Source organism: Myotis brandtii, unplaced genomic scaffold (genome assembly GCF_000412655.1).
Source record: "Myotis brandtii unplaced genomic scaffold, ASM41265v1 scaffold45, whole genome shotgun sequence".
NCBI lineage: Eukaryota > Metazoa > Chordata > Mammalia > Chiroptera > Vespertilionidae > Myotis > Myotis brandtii.
Window position 1 is genome coordinate 4,405,458 of NW_005367209.1, and position 8,382 is coordinate 4,413,839.

Sequence of the window (8,382 nt, forward strand, 5' to 3'; positions counted from 1 at the left end):
AGTGTGCAGAAAGCAGCTGATTGATGTTTCTCTCTCATTGATGTTTCTAACTCTCTATCCCTCTCCCTTCCTCTCTGTAAAAAAATCAATAAAATATATATTTTTTTAAAAAAAGAGCAACAAGCGAAACGGTAGGTCAGCTAGATTACCAGAGAGAACCAGGGAAGGGGACAGCTAAGAAGAGCCCTCCTGTGGTAAGAACAAACCTCAAAGACTGGCTTAAAACCTAACCCTGAAAAAGGGATGAAAATTAATTGGATGAGATGGTAGTGCAATTTATGCCCCAGGGCACTGTCAAAAGCAATGTTGCAATCCCTAAGCAACTAGAGGAGCCTAGCACTGGGCATGATAGCAATAGAGGCAGAGAGGTTAACAGAGATCAATGAGACACAATTGAAAACATCCCTGCTAAGATAACCTGTCATCAAAGGTGACTGTGTGCATGCCCAAGGATGTGCCCCCTGATGCGCAACACCAAAGCTTCACATTGGGAGTGGGGGGAATAGACTTCCCTAAATAGTCCAGCCAGGTCACTAAACAAATAAAGAAGTGAACAACAAACACTGGAGAGGAGATCACTATCCAGAGCTGCTAAAATATATTATCTTAAATGCCAAGTTTTTAACAACAACAACAAAAAAGAAACATGCAAAGAAACAAGAAAGTTTCTCTGTATGTGTCCCATACATGGGGGATAGGGGAGAGCCAACAACAGAAACTGCATATAAAAGGCCACAGATGTCTGACATTATAAATACTTTAAAACAGTCACTATAAACGTATTTGTTAAAAAGAAATATAAATACATTACAATGATGAAAATTATATTTGATGCAAAAAAAACAAAAAAATATAGTTAAAAAAAACTATGGGCAAACAGAAATCACAAAAGAAAAAGAACAAAGATTAAAAATAATAGAAGTAGAAGACAGACAAAAGGTGTATCAACCACATATAATTGAATTATCATAAGAAAATAGGAAAAAAATAAAACAAAAAATAGGCAGAAATATAATAGAAGAAAACCTTCCTGAAATAAAGTAAACCTGAATCTTCTGCTTAAAAAAGACATGTTATGTTCCAAGAAAAACTGATACAAGCAACACCAATATTACCTGGTACAGTTACTGAACTTCAATAAGAATGAAATGATTATATGGACATCATATTCTCTAAACCCAGAAAAAGAAAAATGTAGTTTAACAATAAAAGTATTAGTCATAAAACCTTTCCATTAAAATTTTTCAAAATAATCTATAAATAACCTAGGATAAAGAGGAACTCATAATTGAATTTCTAGGTACTGGCATAAGGATAGGCAATGATCAATGGAATGAAATTGAGATTCCAAAAAAAAACCCATATACACACACACACTTGGGGGAAAGAATATTCTCTTCAATAACTAGTCCTAGGACAACTAGATACCCAAATGAGAAATAATGAAGTCTTTACACTACAAACAAAAATTAACTAAAAATATATTAAAGACATACAAAGGAGCTAAAATTATAAAGCTCTTAGAAGAAAACAAAGGCTCAATCTTCAAGACTTTAGATTTGACAATGATTTCTTATACATGACACAGGCAAAAAAAAAAAGGAAAAATAATAAGTACATTGAACTTCATCAAAATTACAAACTTTTGTGCATCAAAAGGCATTATCAAGAAAGTAAAAAGACACAGAATAAGAGAAAATATTTTAAAACAATAGATCAGATAAGGGTCTAGTATCCAGAGAATATAAAGAACTCTTACAACTAAACAATAACAAAAACAGTCAAAGAATCTAATTTTAAAATGAGCAAAGGACTTGAATAGACATTTCTCCAAAAAAGATATACAAATGGTCAATCAGCACATGAAAAGATGTTCAACATTATTAGCAATGAGGAAAATGGAACTCAAACCCAAAGTGAGATATCACTTCACACATGTTAAGATGGCCGAATAGAAAAGACAAACAATATCAAGTGTTGGTGAGGATGTAGGGAATTTGTTAGTGAAAATGTAAAATGGTGCACCCACTGTAAAAAGAGTTTGATGGTTCCTCAACAAGTTAAACAGAATTGTCATATGACTCAGCAGTCCTACGGGAGTTCCATTTTATGTTCTCAACCTCAAAGAAACATTGTGGGCAGACTAGACATATGAATCTCATCCATTGTTAGGTAATCACTAGGCCCAGTAGTTGGTAATTTTTTTCATATGGTTTTTTATTCTTTCCTAATTTTTTAAAAAATATCTAAACCCTAAGCAATGTATCAGAACTATATAATACCTAATTTAAGAACCTTATTCTATAAGAAACCTGTCTTCTTTCTCTTAATGCTTTCCCTTACTCTATAATTATTTGAATAAAAAAAGGAATATGAGTTCTGACTTCTGACTTGAATAGTAAAAAAAAAACAAAACAAAAAAACAGTTTTCTGGTTGCTGCATTAACAGCATAGAAGTGCAGAGCAAAACTAACAAGGTAACACATTTTAACTAAATCAGAAAATAAGTCCATTTTCACCAATCCCACTTTCATGAGGTTTCTCCCCAAGGAGATCTTTCAACCCAACAAGTACCTAACCTGATACAAAGATAGATCTGGATCTAGGCAAATTAAAATATTTCATCCCCAAATTGTCAAAATCTCAACCAACATGTTGGTTTGGGTCAAACATAGAACGTTCACTTTTGCTGCCTCTGAGGAAAATGACCCTGTTTGTGTTTGTGATGAAACTGTGGAAAGAGCTTGTGGCTTCCCTACTTTTACTTTGCAAGGGCTCACTGACACTCACCACGCTCCACAATAGCTCTCAGTTCCAACCCCTTAGTTCAGAGACTTTACAAAGCCACATGCAGAAGGCAGAAAACAACAGCCTCAGCTCCCCCTCTGCTTTGCGGACTACACAAAATAAAATAGAATCATCTCAGAGGGTCGGAAAACCACATGAACTCAGACTGCTCAAATGCTCCAGCGCATCCCAGACGACCTGAAACCAGCAAGCATCATGCAACACTGAGTATTTATAAGACACAGTCAGGAAAAAACAACCTGGAGCCGAGGAAGAAAGCCTGTGCGCCGTGGCCCCGGCCAGCACGTTGCTCCACAACCCTCTCCTGCCATTGTTTTGTGCTGAAGGCACACAACTCCCAGACCTTTTCATCGGCTCTTAAATCCACTGCTGCTCGAGCATGAAATATCTTTGGGTTCCATTTAAAAAAAAATAAATGTGCTAACAAGCTGTTAAACCACATTTTACAACAAAACGCATCAAACTGATGACTTCGCTTCAAAAATATGAACTAACTGGGATAATAAAGGCTTTGTAAAACTTGGATAAATGAAGTGATTACCTCACAGTGAGGAAAATCTGTGGGGCACATCCATGTAATAAAAAAAAAATAAGTTCCTGGTCCTCAGAGGAGAGTTCAAAATGCTCTGCTTGCCTCCCAACAGTCCTGAGCCCAAAGGGTTTGGACAGGAGGAAAAACAGCGCAGGTACAGAAAAAGCAGCGGGCGGGGGTGGGAGAAAGAAAGAAATTCAGTCAGTTCTTTGATTAACAAGACTTCTTGCTGGAGTTAAGTACAAACAGCTGCCTGGACTCCAACAGCCAAGCCTAAATCTAAACACTCCACTGTTTACATAACCCAAACTTAATCAAGCGACCATATAATCCACCGATTTAAAGGATCCCAAAGAGTTTCCATGTAATGTTGCTTTTCTCACCAGCCAGCCCATCGACAAGGTGGTTAAAAATGCCAGCTACTCCAGCTCTCTCTCTAGTCCTGCAGCGTCTCCTGCCTCATCATCCTGCAGGCCTGCTCAGGGCAGAATCTTTGGATGATTGGGATTATAAACCATTTCCTGTTATTCTTCTGTTGACATAGTGCACGGTATTTGTTTAATAAACCCAGATTGTACTTTTTAAGTTTGGATTTGATAGGATTTATTATTATAGCAGTATTGTTACTAATAAGAAAGGAAGAAAATTTCTTAATTCTTCCATAGTAGAGAGGACATGCTCTGAGATAGATAAAGGTAATTTTCATGAGGAAAAATTATGAGAAAAGAGAACTTATCATTGGAAAGATGATAGGAAAAAAATGCTCATGAACATTAAATTGAGACTAAAAAATCAAATGCCAGCAGAGGCCAGTCATATGACATAAATAGAGAAGCCAGGGGGTCCCTGTGTGGTAGAATCAGTAGAGTGATGGGGACTGGGGTAAACTAGAGTTCATCTAAAGATGGTATATGAGGTATATGCTACCTAACTTCAACATGTTTTTTAAAAATAACACCTGTATTAAGATATAATTCACACACTATGTAGTTCACACATTTAAAGTATATAATTACCTGGCTGGATTGCTCAGTTGATTAGAGTGATGTCCTGATACGCCAAGGTTTCAGGTTCAATCCCCACTCAGGGCACATACAAGAAGCAACCAATGAATGCTTAACTGACTAGAATAAGAAATCAATGTTTCTCTCTCTCTCAAATCAATTTTTTAAAAAATTAAAGCATACAATTCAATACTTTTTAGTATATTCACAGATATATGCAACTGTTACCATATTCACTTTTAGAACATTCTTATCTCCCAAAAGAGACCCTGTACACTTTAGATTTACTCCCTATTTCCCTCCAACCCCCTCTACCCCTGGACAACCATTAATCCACCTTCTAGCTCTACAGATTTGCCTATTCTGGACATTTCATATACATGGGTTAATATAATATGGGGTCTTTTGTGACTGATTTCTTTCATAGTACTATTAGCATAATGTTTTTAAGGACTCCAACACATTTTTGCCACAAATGTGGGCCCAGTGTGGCCAGATCTTCCAAACTTTAAGAGAAGTTGGAAATCTGAAGTCTTACACAAAATTTTCCAGTGTTGAAATATTGGCCACTAATTAAAATTACACACCAATGTAAGGCTTCCCCATAGTGCAGGCCAAACGAGTAGGTCAGATTCTCACATGGGCCAGGATTTTGTTTCTTCTGTGGTCCATGGGCGGGGGTGGGTGGGGGGTGATAAAGAGCGAGGCAATATTAAAGAAAGCAAGAAAGTGCCAAAGTCATATAGGCAAGGAATGAAGACAGGAAGGTCTGGAGAGAAGAAATCAGAGACCTCACATAGAGAATGAATCCGAATCTGGTTAGCAGCCCAGGAAAAGCTCAACAGATTCCTCGACCTTCCGCAGCCTCAGTCCAGTCTCTGGCTTTGTCCCAGGAGCAAGCCATGTGGGATGTAAGAGAGTGAGCTCACTTTGTCTATCACACTCAGAGGCCCTGAAAGAACTAATTTAGATTGTCTCTAGGGAGCATTGAGAGGATCTACCATCTTTCACAGAATAATTAAGATATTAATTTGTGTTTCCAATCCTCACACCTTCCCTTTCTCTCCTCCCTCTCCCATCTCTCTCTCTCTCTACACACACACACACACTCTCCCCTCGGGATGGCCAGTCTCTTTCTGCTCTCTTGCCTTCAGGGATTTTTAGGTTTGTGTAGCAGCTGAAAAGGAAGTTCTTCCAGATCATCTTTCTAATTTTCTTGTATCTCTCTAATTATCCTTCTAATGGTCCTAAACTTTTAAGGGAAGAGGAGGGAAGAGTTCCTAAATAAGGATGAGACCAAAGGAGAGGAGGGGGAAAGACTTCCCCAGACTGGGAAAAGTGGGGCTGGTCAGTGGGTCCCAGAGCATCCCATACCATCCACACACTGAGAGCATCATGGGAAGACCTTAGAGGAGAATGGCTGCTATCTAGGAAGGCTGGAGCTGGATCCTGGGCTTACTAAAGTGAGTATACAAGTCTAAGCTTAAATTTATCACAGAAGGAGCAGAAGTGTGTTTTTCAAGTCTCATAAGGGCTTAGTTTAGCCAGATGAGGACATCAGCAGTGATCTTTATAACTGGAGTTGAGAGGGCTCTTGGCTCTACTTCTGGATTAATTTACTACACCCGGGAAGAAGGTCATTTCAATAGTACTGTGATTGATTTGATGGACATCTGTTCTTTTTGGAATAGAAATCCCATATTCCAAGCCCACCAAATTCAAACTACTGTCAAGATTGAGCTCTTCAGAGGACAACTTTATGGGGATAGACAAAATATCTGTGTATGTTTGGGAAAAGAAATAGTCACCAGAACCATATCTGAAGTCATGTCACCTTCTACTCAATGAGCATAAGTCTAGCATCGAGGACAACATTTTCTTTACTATTTCTGGGATTTACTCTCTTTAGGAATTTTCTCTTGCAGGTATGCACTGAGTTTACTTGGTTAAAATTCAACTGCATTTTAAAAGTGTTTATTGTCTGCAAATCATGTGCCGGTATAAGGCATGAACTTTATACCCAGAAAAGTCATAGGCAAGAACTGTACACATTTCAGTACAATTCAATTAGTGGATATCATTAACACCAGCCAAGTGCTAACAAGGTACATTACACTATACAGAACCTGGGATATTATCCCCAAATAAAAATCTTACCAAGTAATTTTTAAGTCTATTAAACTTAACCATTTTTAATAAGGAAAGATTAGAATTAATATCATAGATAAGTTAAACAACATAATAAAGATCTTCATTGTCAGAATATACTCAACACTGACTAAATTTAAGTTCATATTGAGTTATAATGGAAAACTCAATAAATGAAAAAAGTATAGAAATTGCAGAGGCCATAGTTTCTGGATGCAACAAGTTTTTTTAAAGATTGGCAATTTAAGGGTACCATAATAAATAATTACTGGGCAAAGAAGAAAATAAAAAATATAATTTATAATATGATAAAAGTGGCAGTTTAAATAAGTGGAGGAAATTGATATCAGTAAATAGTTAGGGACATTGGTTAACTGTTTGGAAACATATAAATTTGAATCACTGCCTTATAACATATACCAAGACTTATTTCAAAGTGATTAAAGTTTAAATGTATATTGATATTTATCGCATTACAAATTGGGGGAGATTTCTCCAAGCAGGAAAGAAAAAGGAAGGAACCATTTAAAATGGGATATTTTTTAGGTAAATATATATATTATATACATATATATAATATGTATATATGTATATAATATATACATATATTATAAATATAATATATATGTAAATATTCTGCATATTACAAACAAAAAATTCTAAATTTTTTTGAAAATGCATATTATAAACAAAAAATTCTAAATTTTTTTGAAAATAAATTTGCAACTAATGACAAAGAGTTAATATCCTTTATATACAAAACATCATGTAAACTTACTAGAAAGAAATGAATGCCCCAAAAGAAATTATATAAAAGATAAGTGCAGACATAAAAGAAATATTGGCAATCAATAAACATAAGAAAAACATTAAAACTCACCAGTACTAGAATCAAATTCAAATCAAGACAATGTACTATCACATTTCACCAACCAATTCCTGGTGGTCTCTAGTTCTCTAGTTTTGTGAGCTTTGCCATAGACGGTAAAGCAAATGGCCTCCACAATATGGTAAGTCAAATGGAGAACTCTGAGTAGAGCTGGGACTCCAAGTGGCATCAAGAATTCCCAGAGATAGAGCTTTAGGAACCATAAGATCACAATCAAAAATCAAAAAACACATGAAGAAATAAACCATGTTATTTCTTGGTTAGCAAGGAACACACACACATAATCTGAAGGATGTTGGAATTATAAGAATATATACATAAAATGCTTAGAGAAATGTAAGTGTGTATCAAAATTATGACTGGAATGAGTGACTAGTTAAAGCTGAAAAGTAACAAAAGTTGTAAAAATAAAAAGACATTCTTATTCAAATTAGAAAACCAATGGAACATTGACTGAATAGAAATAATTTAACTAAAATATAGATCTAAAAAAATTCACTAAAATATTATGGTAAGTGAAATAAGTCAGTCAGACAAAGACAAATAGCATATGATTTCACTTATTATGTGGAATCTAAAGGACAATATAAATGAGCTAAGAAAGTAGAAACAGACTCAAAGAGACAGAGAATGGACTGATGGTTGCCAGTGGGGAGGGAGGTTGGGGGACTGGGTGAAAAAGGTGAAGGGATTAAGAAGTACAGCTAAGTAGTTACAAAATAGTCAGGGGATATATAATATTATAATAACTAGGTATGATGCCAGGTGGGTACCATACATAGTTATTATTACAGGGAACACTTAGGAAAGTATGTGATTGTGTAACCACTGTGCTATACACCTGAAACTAATACAAAATAATATTTTGTTAAAATAAATTATAAGTAACCCCCCAAATTCACTAAAAATGCAGTACAGATTAAATGGTCAGAAAATAGAAAGACCTGCTAGGACACAGAGAGTCTAGAATGAGAAACTCTAACCTATATTTGATCCAAACT